General features: G+C 42.1%; 1 protein-coding gene across 1 annotated transcript in view; it reads right to left on the reverse strand.

The window, feature by feature from the left end:
- Nucleotides 1-12,860, reverse strand: part of fhdc2 (FH2 domain containing 2) — an 84,216-nt gene extending 71,356 nt beyond the window's left edge. Inside the window, exon 1 of the mRNA XM_068047959.1 lies at nt 12,764-12,860. The gene's annotated coding sequence lies outside the window, so the exon portion shown is untranslated. The remainder of the gene's footprint in view (nt 1-12,763) is intronic.
- Between the last annotated feature and the right edge of the window lie 887 nt (nt 12,861-13,747).

Genomic DNA, 13,747 nt, shown 5'->3' on the forward strand with positions numbered 1-13,747 from the left:
CTATTTGTGCTATCAGTTCATCTGTTTTGTTTCAAATGCTATGTGCATTCAGATAGAGCCTTCAGTTTTGTCCTTTTATTATTTTTGTAATGTCTAGCCTTGACTGCTGATTTACTCATCGATTTGTACTCTCTATTCCTTCTTGTCACGGTCTGTTTATCATTTCCCATATTAATACCCTTCTCCCTTGCCTTGTCACTACTCTTTGATTTACCACATTTTCCCAGTATTGATGCCTCGCAACAGCAGCCCCAGCACGGTTCAGGTGTTGACCATCACAATGGTACAGCACCCACTTTCCCCAGTACTGGTGCCACTAACCACTTCTACCACGCCAGCCTTTGAACCATGCATTCATTTCTCTATTCTTATTTGTCCTATGCCAATTTGCACGTGGCTCAGGTAATAATCCAGAGATTATTACCTTTGAGGTTCTGCTTCTTAATTTGGTGCCTAGCTCCCCATACTGACCAAGCAGAACCTCCTTCCTTGTTCTGCCTATGTCATGGACCGCGATGACTGGATCCTCCCCCTCCCACCGTAATTTCCTCTCCAGCCCTGAGCAGATGGCCCACACCCTGGAGTCTTGCTCTTTGCTGCAGAGAACAGTGTCAATCCCCCTCTATACTGTCTGCTACGACCACTACATTCCTTTTGCTCCTCACACTTGAATGGCTTCCTGTATCATGGTGCTATGGTGAGTTAGCTCATCCACCCTGCAGCCTCCACTCTGATCCAAACAAGCTGAAAGAACCTCAAACTGCTAGCAGTCTCCAGTCAAGCCCTTCCTCCTCTTCACTGTATAAGAGAAGGATTGCCTTGGGGAAATCCATGTCCTCAGTGCAATACTGTACATTGACCAGAACAGAATAAACTAGCAGCAAAGTTCTGACTGAACTGCCTAGATACTGGAGAGATTGATGAGCAGGCAAAGTAACCACAACCTTCAGTAGCAGTGCATAAAGTGGCCTCTTCAATGTGGTATTCAACTTAGCAATACCTTCTTGCAGCTGCTTAGTAACCTTATATCGTAACAGAAGTTATTTGGGGTGGGTTTGGGCAAAATTTGGGCAAATGGGTCAGAGATGTTAGCCCATGACACCATTTACATGCAGTGGATCAGTTTCCATGTAGGCAGCAACTGACTTTTTTGGGGGGGTGGTAATTTTGGTATAGTTTTTTAGCAGCAGTTTTGAGGATGTAGCCTTTAAGAAAATATTTTACTATTTTATGCCCTAAAACAGTGGTAAATCAGAGCAACATTCAGCCCAAGGTTTTACTTATTTATTTCACATTTGCTTTTACCCGAAAGAAGAATGACAGTTATCCAAGTTAGATATCAGATTTCCAAAAATAGCAGCTATACTATATGAAAATAAACAGGTAATGGTCATATTAAATTGAGATTCTCATAAAGTATGTATCAGCATAAAAGAAAGGTGAGATGAGAGTGACTGCCCTTGACATCAAGGCAGCATCTGACTGAGTGTGGCATCAAAGAGCCCTAGCAAAATTGAAGTAACAGGGAATCAGGAGGAAGAGTCTTCACTGCTTGAAATCATACCTAGCACAAAGGGAGATATTTGTGGTTGTTGGAGGCCAATCATCCCAGTCCCAGGACATTGCTGCAGGAGTTCCGCAGGTTAGCGTCCTGGGCCCAACCATCTTCACCTGCTTCATCAATGACCTTCCCTCCGTCATAAAGTCAGAAGTAGGGATGTTCGCTGATGATTTTACGATGTTCAGTACCATTCACGACTCCTCAGGTACTGAAACAGTCCGTGTCCATGTGCAGCAAGACTTGGACAACATTCAGGCTTGGGCTGATAAGTGGCAAGTAACATTCGTGCCATACAACTGCCAGGCAATGAACATCTCCAATAAGAGAGAATCTAACCATCTTCCTTTGACATTCAATAGCACTGCCATCGCTGAATCCCCCACTATCAACATCCTTGGGTTTACCATTGACCAGAAACTGATCTGGAGCAGCCACATAAATTCTGTGGCTACAAGAGCAAGCAAGATGCTGGGAATTCTGCGGTGACTAACCCACCTCCTGATTCCCCAAAGCCTGTCCACTATCTACAAGGTACAAATTAGGAGTGCGACAAACTCTCCACTTGCCTGGATGACCGCAGCTCCAACAATACTCAAGAAGCTCAGTGCCATCCAGGACAAAGCAGCCGCTTGATAGGCACCCCATCTACCACTTTAAACATTCACTCACTCCACCACTGAAGCAGAATGGCAGCAGTGTGTCCCATCTACAAGATGAACTGCAGCAACTCACCATGCCTCCTTCAACAGCATCTTCTAAACCTGTGACCTCTTCCACCTAGAAGGGTGAGGGCAGCAGAAACGTGGGAATACAACTATCTGCAAGTTCTCCTCCAAGTCACACACCATCCAGACATCTCCACTGTCACTGGATCAAAATCCTGGAACTCCCTTCTTAACAGCATTCTGGGAGTGCCCGCACAAGGTGGACTGCAGCGGTTCAAGAAGGCAGCTCACCACCACCTTCTCAAGGACAATTAGGGGTGGGCAACAAATGCTGGCCTTGCCAATGACGTCCATATCCCATGAAAAAAATACAAAAAACTTTTGCAGCTCCTCAGATATTGAAGCAGTCTGTGCCCATGTGCAGCAATACCTGGACAACATTGATGCTTGGGCTGATAAATGGCAAGTAACATTCATACTACAGAAGTGTTAGGCAATGACCATCTCCAACAAGAGAGAATCTAATCATCTCCCCTTGACACTCAACAGCATTACCATCACTATCAACATCCACATCCTGAGGTTTACCACTGACCAGTAACTTAACTGGACTGGCCATATAAATACTGTGGCTACAAGAGCAGGTCAGAGGCTGGGAATTCTGCAGTGAATATCCCACCTCCTGACATCCCAAAGCCTGTCCACCATCTACAAGGCATAAGAAAGGAGTGTGATGGAATACTCTCCACTTGCCTGGACGAGTGCAACTCCAACAACACTCAGGAAGCTTGACACCATCCAGGACAAAGCAGCCTGTTTGATCAGCACCTCATCCATCACCTTAAATCTTCCTACACCACTGGCACACCATGGCTGCGATGTGTACCATCTTCATGCATTACAGCTACTTGCCAAGGCTCAACTGACAGCACCTTAGGATGCCCAACCTCTACCACCAGAAGAACAAGGGTAGCAGATGCATGGGAACATCATCACCTGCAAGGTACCCTCCAAGTCACACACCATACTGACTTGGAACTATATCACAGCTGCTTCACTGTTGCACAGTCAAAATCCTGGTGCTCCCTCCTTAAAAATACTATGTGTAAGAAGGATTCAGAAGAGACATGTGACCTCACACCAACTCTACTTAGAGACAAAACAGGGATCCTGGTTACCATGTGATCAAAGAACCCAGATCAAAGAGCCTTTTGAAAGCAGAAGGCAAGGTTGTAACACCTGAAGGACAGTGGTTTTCACTCTCCCAGACTCTCAGATCATAAACAGGGAGCCAGGGGTTCTGAAGTTGAAAGGGAAGGCCTGGGTGGTTCTGCTGTGGCTAGAATTGTGGACTGTACATATTGAAAAAGGCAAATGACTATTGACTTTTGATTCTGGATAAATTCAACAGCTTTCAGAAGTCTGGAGGCTGTAAGGAAGACTGGAAGACACTGTTACGCAATATGTTTTGTTGAATGATAATTTTCTTTAATCTACTGGCTGGAGATCTGAATTTGTATATTGTTAAAGATATTTTAAAAAGACAAGCTGCCAGCAAAATCATCCTTTCAGCTTAAGATGATCACATAATTTGCAACACTGGGTTCAGTGGGAAATCAACATGAGTACCATTTAGATATAAGAATTTATTAAGAGAGAAGATTTGACTCTCAGTATATTTCAGCAGTTGAGAAAGGTCGATTTGGTCACAGTATCTGCACATGTAGAGGTTAGTATAAGCCCATGGACTAGGAAAGTGGAGATAATCCAATAATTAGTTCCTTGCTTGAAGCTGGTGAAAGATGAGGATGTTTCCACTAGTGTTCAAGTGGAACTAGCAAAAATCAAGTTAGAGAAGCTGAGATTGGAAAAGGAAAAGGAAAGAGAGGAAAGGGAAAGAGAAAGACAGGAAAAAGAAAAAAGACAATTACAATTTGACTTGCGAAAGCTTGAATTTGGAAGAGAAAGGGAAGAAAAAGTAAAAGAAAGAGAACAAGAAATGCAAAAATTGACATTAGATTACAAAGTGAGAATGGAAAAGCTCAAAGTCAGTGAGCCTGCATTGGGAGTGAAAATTGAGGATGAGCCAGATGAAACTCCCCGGTTGTTTTGATTTGTCAAGGAATATTCACTAGTCGTAAATTCAGTGAGGGAGAAGTTGAAATGTACTTTGTGACCTTTCACAAAAATTGCTATAAAGTTGCAATGGCTGAAAGAAAGTTGGACACTTTAATTGCAAAGTGTTTCAAGGGAAAAGTGTTAGAAGCATATTCAACTCTTTCTGAAGAACAATCAGGTGACTATGAAATGGTTAAAACTGTAGTTCTCTATGCTTATGAGTTGGTACCAGAGGCATACAGACAAAAATTCAGGGCCAGACATCTATGGAATTTGTCAGAGAGAAGGAAATGGTGTTTGGTCAGTGGTATGGTCAGTAAAGATTAAGCAAGACTTTGAAAGCCTTAGGGATTCATCCTAATGCAAGAATTTAAAAATAATGTCCTTCCTGGAATAAGGTCTTACCTTGAAGAACAAAGTTGGCAAAATAAGGTATGCTGCAGCAATGGCAGATAATTATGAACTGACCCACAAAAGAAGTAGTTACAGGCCCCAGTATGGAAACCTTCAGAGAGGTTGAAGAGATAGGAAGGTTGAAAATTAGAAGAGATTTAGTTCTAGTGAGAGAAAGGGTAAAGGAGAGGATACAGGCAATCCACACAGTAGTAAGAAAGTCAGGAAACTAGGGTAGAGTCGAAAGGACCAATGTGTTATTTTGTAAAAAAAGGGCATATAAAATCAGAATGCAGGAAGTTAAAAGGCAAACCAGTAGCTGTGGCAGGTTTACTGAAACCCTGCCCTGAAAAGGATGCCCCAATAGGTGGCACTGCTGACAAGCCAGTGGCCTTACCAATTTTGAATCGTGGACAGAGGTGTGCTCCCCTGTATGCTCAAGAATTAAATCAGGTGCCTGAAAGTTATGTAAGTTTGTGTTCAAGGGTATGGTGTCCCCATATCCCTCAGGTGAGACAGGCAAGCCGATTGTGCTGCTTAGAGATAAAGGGGCAACCCAGTCATTAATGGTAGCAAAGGATGTAACTTTTCCCCCAAGTAGTTCAGTAAATGCAAAAGTCATTGTGCGGGGCATTGAGGGAGGTTATTTATCCGTTCCATTGTATAACGTTAATTTGCAATGTGATATAGTCACTAGTCAGGTAACAATGGGAATTGTCCCTGATTTGCATATTGAAGGGGTGGATTTGTTGCTAGGAAATGACTTAGCTGGGGATAAGGTATTGGTGTCTCTAGTAGTTTCAGAAGAGTCAGTTGAGGTTGCTGAAACTGAAGTTTTGCAGGAAGAAGTTCCCGGACTACTTCCAGATTGTGTAGTGACTAGGCCCCAGGCAGATTGGATTAAACAAGATGAAAAAGACTCAGTGGTTATAAAGGACAAGCCGGATGTTTTGCTGGTTGAAACTTTTTTCAGGAATTTGGGTAGCGAGGCTGAATTGTTTTGCAGATCGTCTTTGATTCAAGTATAAAAGGCAGACCCCAATTTAAAGAAAATATCTCAGACAGCATGTACTGACATGGAGGCTGAGAAAATCCCTGACTACCACCATATTAAGAATGACATTCTAATGAGAAGTGGAGACCTCCCCAGAGGCCTGCTGATGAGGACTGGACGATAGTTCATAAGCTTGCATGAAGATGTGGTTGAATTTTGTAGAACTTGCCACACATGTCAGGTAGTTAGGAAGCCACAGCCTTCAATTAAGCCAGCCCCATTAATACAGATGAACTATTTAATAGGGTTCTTGTGGATTGTGTTGGACAACTAAATCAGGTCACAAATTTCTCCTACCCAGCATGGATTTGTCTACTAGGTTTCCGAAGGCAACACCCTTGAAAAAGATCACAGCCAAAGTTATGATTAAGGGGTTAATTCTGTTTTTCACTAGATATGGATTACCAAAAGAAATTCTGTCGGACCGGGGTCAAATTTCATGTCAGGGCATTTCAAGAGGTCATGAGTAATTTGGGAGTGAAACAGTTCAAATCATCTGCTTATCACTTGCAGTCATAAGGTGCTTTGGAAAGGTAACACCAAACCTAAAAAGTATGATAAAGGCTTATTGTTTTGAGTATCTTCATGATTGGGATAAGGGGATATTATTTTTATTATTTGGCACCAGGGACACATCAAATGAGTTCACTAGTTTCTATCCATTTGAATTGGTCTATGAGCATGAGGTTAGGGGCCCCTTTAAACTCATTAGGGAGAGATTTTTAGCACAGGAAGAGTTTCGAGAGAGACTCTCAAGAGCTTGTGAGATAGCCACAGAACATCTCAAGGTTTCTCAACAAGTGATGAAAACCCAAAGGGATAGAATAGCTCGGGCACGTATTTTTCAACCTGGAGAACAAGGTGCTAGTTTTGTTGCCTTCGCCTGGGGAACCACTGAAAGCTAGGTCCAGTGGACCTTACTTCATTAAGAGAGAACTTAGTGAGGTGAACTATTTGGTTAGTACCCCAGACAGACGGAAAAGTCAAAGGGTGTGTTACATGAATATGTTGAAAAGATACTATGACTGTGAACCTTGTCAGCCAGTAAATGTATACCAAATGACAGAAGAGGATGATAAGAATAATGTTACTTTTAGTGAACTGGATGAAGAGGCAGAGAGTGAGAACTCTCAGATTGATCCCCCTGCATTGAAACTAGCAAACCCAGAAGTGTTAGAAACTTTAGATACTGTTTTGCACTATCTTTCTGAACAACATAAAAATGACATCGTTGAACTGTTAAAAGAATTTAAAGTAGTATGTGTAGATAAGCCAGATCGAGCTCCTCTGGCTATTCAAGGGGTTGATGTAGGGACAACTACACCCATTAAGTAGAACCCTTACTGACTCAATCCTGATAAATTGGCTCAGGTCAGAGAAGAGGTTCAATATATGCTAAAGATATACTTAAACCCAGTCAAAGTATCTGGAGTTCTCCAGTTGTGTTGGTACCAAAGCCAGACAGTTCCAAATGATTTGTATTGACGATTGGAAACTCAGTGCAGTAACTAAAACAAACTCTTATTCAATCCCACAACTTGAGGATTGTATTGACAGAGTGGGAAATTCAGTCTTTATAAACAAGATTGATTTGCTGAAAGGATATTGGCAAGTCCCCTTGACCAACCAAGCTAAAGAAATTTCTGCCTTCCTGACCCCAGATGGTCTATTTCAGTGTAAGGTCATGCCATTTGGTATGAAAAATCCACTGGCCGCATTTCAAAGATTGGCTAACCAGGTGATTGCTTGGACTAAGCAATTGTGTTGTGTACATTGATGTTCTATTGGTATACAGTAACACCTGGGAGGATCATGTTGAATATGTAAAAGCTCTGCTCAACAAGTTAGAGAAAGCCAGTTTGGTAGTGATCTTAGCGAAGTGCGAGTTTGCCAAGGATAAGGTCACCTATTTGGGACATGACATGGGTCAAGGTCCAGTGTTGCCTTGAGAAGCTAAGGTTCAGGTGATAATAGACTTTCCAGTCCCCAAGACAAAGGAGGAGATACTACGATTCCTCAGGATGTTCAACACAGTAGTTACCCCACTGACGAATGAGTTAAAAAAAGAGGGTGAAGGTCCAGTGGACAGAATCCTATCAAATGGCATTTGAGAAATTAAAGGCCATTTTAATAAATGAGCTTTTCCTGGTGGCACCAAATTTTAGCAAGCCCTTTAAAATAGCTATTGATGCCAGTGATGCAGGAGTAGGAGCAGTATTACTTCAGGATGATGATACTGGTATTGAACGATCAGTTAGTTACTTCTCTAAAAAAACTAAATATGTACCAAAAGAGGAATTCCAGTATTAAAAAGGAGATTTTGGTCTCATATTAGCTTTTCAACATTTTGAAGTGTATGTTAATATTGGCCAAGGGGAAATAACCATTTACATCGATTATATACCATTATAGTTTTTAGAGAAATTCAAGACCAAGAACACCAGATTATTCTGATGGAGTTCAATGTTACAACCATTTACCCTAAAGATCGTACATGTTACAGGAAAGAGCAATGTAATTGCTGATGCTCTGTCCAGAATTTAAAGAAAGGATATAATGGAGAAAAACAACTTGAAGATATGCAACTAATGTTGTTACCTGTGTAAAATGTCAAATGTTAATGATGGAAGTGTTTACAATGTTATATGTTGATAATGTTGTAAAAAATTCTTTACTACAGTAATGATTTTTTTATTCTTAGTGGGGATGTGTAATTAATGTGTAATTAGTGGTGTTCCGCAGGGATCAGTGCTGGGACCTTTGCTGTTTGTAGTATATATAAATGATTTGGAGGAAAATGCAGCTGGTCTGATTAGTAAGTTTGCGGACGATACAAAGGTTGGTGGAGTTGCGGATAATGATGAGGATTGTCAGAGGATACAGCAGGATATAGATCGGTTGGAGACTTGGGCGGAGAAATGGCAGATGGAGTTTAATCCGGACAAATGTGAGGTAATGCATTTTGGAAAGTCTAATGCAGGTGGGAGGTATACAGTAAATGGCAGAACCCTTAGGAGTATTGACAGGCAGAGAGATCTGGGCATACAGGTCCACAGGTCACTGAAAGTGGCAACGCAGGTGGATAAGGTAGTCAAGAAGGCATACGGCATGCTTGCCTTCATCGGTCGGGACATAGAGTATAAAGATTGGCAAGTCATGTTGCAGCTGTACAGAACCTTAGTTAGGCCACACTTAGAATATTGCATGCAATTCTGGTCGCCACACTACCAGAAGGACGTGGAGGCTTTGGAGAGGGTACAGAGGAGGTTTACCAGGATGTTGCCTGGTCTGGAGGGCATTAGCTATGAGGAGAGGTTGGAAAAACTCGGATTGTTTTCACTGGAACGACGGAGGTGGAGGGGCGACATGATAGAGGTTTACAAAGTTATAAGCGGCATGGACAGAGTGGATAGTCAGAAGCTTTTTCCCAGGGTGGAAGAGTCAGTTACTCGGGGACATAGGTTTAAGGTGAGAGGGGCAAAGTTTAGAGGGGATGTGCGAGGCAAGTTCTTTACACAGAGGGTGGTGAGTGCCTGGAACTTGTTGCCGGGGGAGGTGGTGGAAGCAGGTACCATAGAGACGTTTAAGAGGCATCTTGACAAATACATGAATAGGAAGGGAATAGAAGGATATGGGCCCCGGAAGTGCAGAAGGTGTTAGTTTAGGCAGGCATCAAGATCGGCGCAGGCTTGGAGGGCCGAATGGCCTGTTCCTGTGCTGTACTGTTCTTTGTAAATCTTTGTAAATGCTGGACTTTGTAGTATGTTTATGTTGTTAAAAACAGTGATTTTAAATGTAGTGTAAGTAGGATTCGGAAGGAACATGTGACCTCACACCAACTCTACCTAGAGACAATTCTGGGATCCTGGTTACTATGCAAACAAAGAACCCAGATCAAAGTCGCTTTTGAAAGTAGAATGCAAGATTGTAACACTTGAAGAACCATGGGATTTGCCCTCCCAGGCTCTCATATCATAAACAGTGAGCCAGGGACTCTGAAGGTACAAACTCAAGTTGAAATTTCTAACACCTGGAAACAAAAGAAGGCTCAGGTGGTTCTGCTGTGGCCAGACTTGTGGACTCTGCATATTGAAAAAATGACTATTGACTTTTGATCCTGGATAAATTCAACAGGCTTTCAGAAGTCTGGAGGCTGTAAGGAAGACCAAAAGACACAAAGACTAGCAGTGGCAGCCTCAAAGGAGAAGAGAAAACATCTGCTCTCAGAACACTGATACAGCGAAAGGCTGCTAAGACTTGAACCCAATTCAAAAGCTGATGTTTGTGGAAGAAAAAGACAAATGGGGTCACCAGAGGTCACCTTATTCACGGAAGTCCAAGTTGAAAGTGCTCGGAAGAACTGAGCAAAGAGGACATTGACTTTGAGAAGGACTGCGAGATCCAAACCATTACAACTGGGAGGAGCTTGGGACTTTCAACTACAAGGATATTGTTTCAATGAGAACACTGTGTAATGTATAGATTTGGTGTGGAGTTTCATTGTTCTAATGAGTTAAAGGGAAATACCTTTCTCTGTAATTTAGTTTATTAGCTATTTTCAAAGTACTATTTAAATAATAAAAGCAAAATACTGCGGATACTGGAAATCTGAAATAAAAACAAGAAATGCTGGAAATACTCAGCAGGTCTGGCAGCACCTGTGGCGAGAGAAGCAGAGTTAACGTTTCGGGTCAGTGACCCTTCTTCGGAACTGCTTCGGAGCACTATTTAAATAATGTTGATTTTTTAGTTTAGTTGTTATAGTCTTAAAACGTGAAATCTTTTGTACTTATTTAAATTGGTCTGGGGAGTTCCTATCACCTGTTTTAACATTAACAGTCTGAGGTTGTAACAGTTTGTGAATTCATAAGAAATTACTGAAGATTAGAAAGTGCTCAATAGAACTTAATTACTTAACAGAGCGACGAGATATAACCAAATAGGATTAATTGAAGAAAAAGACTGAAGGCTGTTAAAATTACTCAGATTAATTGCAGGTAGTCTATAAATTGTCAGAGTCTGTCAAACATTACTTTCCTATGTTATTGGTTGTGCACAAATTTGAGGTAGGGAGTTTTAAGATGACATGGTGGTTATTTTACGTTTGACCCAAAATAAGATATATGTAACAAATAATGCAAGTTTTAAGAACTTTATTTTTCTTAATATAACATTCTAGAGTCCCCGCTGTTTTCTTTATTTTTATATATGAAGAATGGCTGCAGTTTTTTTATAAGGAGGGTGCTCCCTGCTGTGAACGCATTAACTGGTTTTCTTTATGTGTTATTGTCACTATTGGGTGGAGCGCCTGATTATGCTACGTAAAATTTTTTTTATTTTTTTATTTCCAAAATATACTTTATTCATAAACATCTGTAAAAATTACATTGCCAGACAGTTTCCAAACAGCACCAAAAAATACAAACATTGCAAGGGAGATCAGTTTCCTTCAATACTGTCATGAGTTCCTTCCCAACCCTTCCGTTTCACAATTGTCATGTCAATTACAGTTTTACATTTACAGCAATTGAGAATATTAACGATACAGTTCGAGGGGTTTCCCATGGATCCAGCCCCTCAGTCCAGCTTGGTGGGGGAACCTTACACTGTGGTCTTTCCCCATTGAGCCTTTGCTGCGGCTACCCCAAGCTTTAGTGCGTCCCTCCGCACGTAGTCCTGGACCTTGGAATGTGCCAGTCTGCAACATTCGGCGGTGGACAACTCTTTGCGCTGGAAGACCAGCAAGTTTCGGGCAGACCAAAGGGCGAATTTTGAAAGCCATTTTCAGCTTGTCTGTATGGCCGTGCGGACAGTTTCATTACCCTGTAGTCACAGGAGACAACTCACACCACCCATATTACAGTCACTACGGTCCATGGGAAAATGTGAGGATTTATGTTAATAATCAACAATTGATTGCAAATCTCAGACTAGAGGCTGGCAGTTAGATCCACCGGACATCATAAAATTCAATACTTTTGGATGTATTGTTTCTGTGCCCTTCGATTTTCTCCTACAGCAGCAGCGTGGTGTGATTTTTATTTCCAGAACAAAAGAGTTGGGTCAAAGGACACTACTGTTGCCAATAATAACAGCCAAACACACTCAATTAGGTTTCTCTGTCCACGACTTAAAACTTTACCCAATTATTTCCAATGGGTTATCAGCCTATCCATCTTCCTGCCAAATAATTGCCTTTCTCTCTCTAGGCTAGCACGGGATCCTGAACAGGGGCAAATGTTTTTAAAATATTCTAAAATATATTAATACTGCCAGGAAATCAGCTAACTCAACAGACTGGGAATCAAATCTGGGATCTTCCAGCCCATATGGGTTAATGCTGGTCAGATCTGATCATTTAGCGCTGACAGCACCAACACAATAAACCTGAAATAGCACACAGATAAGAAGTTGTTTAAAACAAATGCAAAAGTACAGGAGCATTCCCAGAAAGCGAACAAGACTGTAATTCACACCAAAAAAGAACTTGATTTCAACATTGAAGGTTGTCGCCAAGCAGCTGTGCTAAAATAGAATTTTAGAGCAGCAATCATCTTGCTAATCCTGATGCACAATTTCAGAATAGTAAAAACTGAAAATAATGTCAGAATTAATATTTAAAACGCATGGCGTCTGAACGAAGTTTTTCAAATGTCCTGGGCTAGTTCGGCGGGTCCCCGTTCGAAGCGAGGCTTATTGTGGTGCTTGGATTGAACCCGAGGACGAGCCGGTCTCTGCTCGACTGTACTTCGGGATAAGTCAATCCCACCTCGACTGTGCCTGGGCTTTGGGTTGTATTTATTTTCCGAATCAATTCCCAATTTCCTGAACCGCTCCCCCAACACCATCCACCCGCTCCTCTTCCGAATCCAGAAACTTTTTTCTGGGTTGCGATCAGATTCTAACCGGCCGCAATCGTTCTTCCCTTCCATCCCGATCTCTGCTCTCTTCTCCCTTCCCGTCCCTTCTAACCTGGTATCCTTTCCATCGGAATTTCTTGTTTTTCCCCCGAAGTCTTGAATGTTTGAACAACGAGAAGAAGCTGCCCTTGAGATACGAACCCACGGAATAGCTGCCAACTGCAGCGATCACAATAGGAACTTGGCTCAGCAGTGGGAGTGTCCGTCAACAGGTGGGTCGGTGACGGAATGCAAATCCTGGGAGATTCGGCGCAGTAGAATACGCTTTGGGACCGCCACAGTATGAATTTAGCGTCACGACATTTATGAATGAGATGGCATATGTGAGTGGAATACTGAGTGGAATACTGAGTGACGTCCAGTGTCAGTCCTCTGGCCAGTGAAATAATCAACAGAGTAAATACCATATGATTTAAGTGATGAAATGTGTGACTGGCTTTATAACAAACAGTGACCAGTGTGCAACACTGTCGGATTAAAATAGTAAATAGTTGCAATATATATTGACTAATTTTGGGATATAATAATCGCAGTGTAGATACTATTTGTTATAGGGATGGTACTCTTTTCCTGAAAACTTTTACGATAAGAAATAATTTACATTGATATAATAATCAGTTATTGAAGGTTCTTCTTTTTTCTTTCTTCTTTTGGGCCTCCTTATCTCGAGAGACAATGGATACGCGCCTGGAGGTGGTCAGTGGTTTGTGAAGCAGCGCCTGGAGTGGCTTTAAAGGCCAATTCTGGAGTGACAGGCTCTTCCACAGGTGCTGCAGAGAAATTTGTTTGTTGGGGCTGTTGCACAGTTGGCTCTCCCCTTGCGCCTCTGTCTTTTTTCCTGCCAACTACTAAGTCTCTTCGACTCGCCACAATTTAGCCCTGTCTTTATGGCTGCCCGCCAGCTCTGGCGAATGCTGGCAACTGACTCCCACGACTTGTGATCAATGTCACACGATTTCATGTCGCGTTTGCAGACGTCTTTATAACGGAGACATGGACGGCCGGTGGGTCTGATACCAGTGGCGAGCTCGCTGTA

Source organism: Heterodontus francisci, chromosome 15 (assembly GCF_036365525.1).
Source record: "Heterodontus francisci isolate sHetFra1 chromosome 15, sHetFra1.hap1, whole genome shotgun sequence".
NCBI classification, from domain to species: Eukaryota; Metazoa; Chordata; class Chondrichthyes; order Heterodontiformes; family Heterodontidae; genus Heterodontus; species Heterodontus francisci.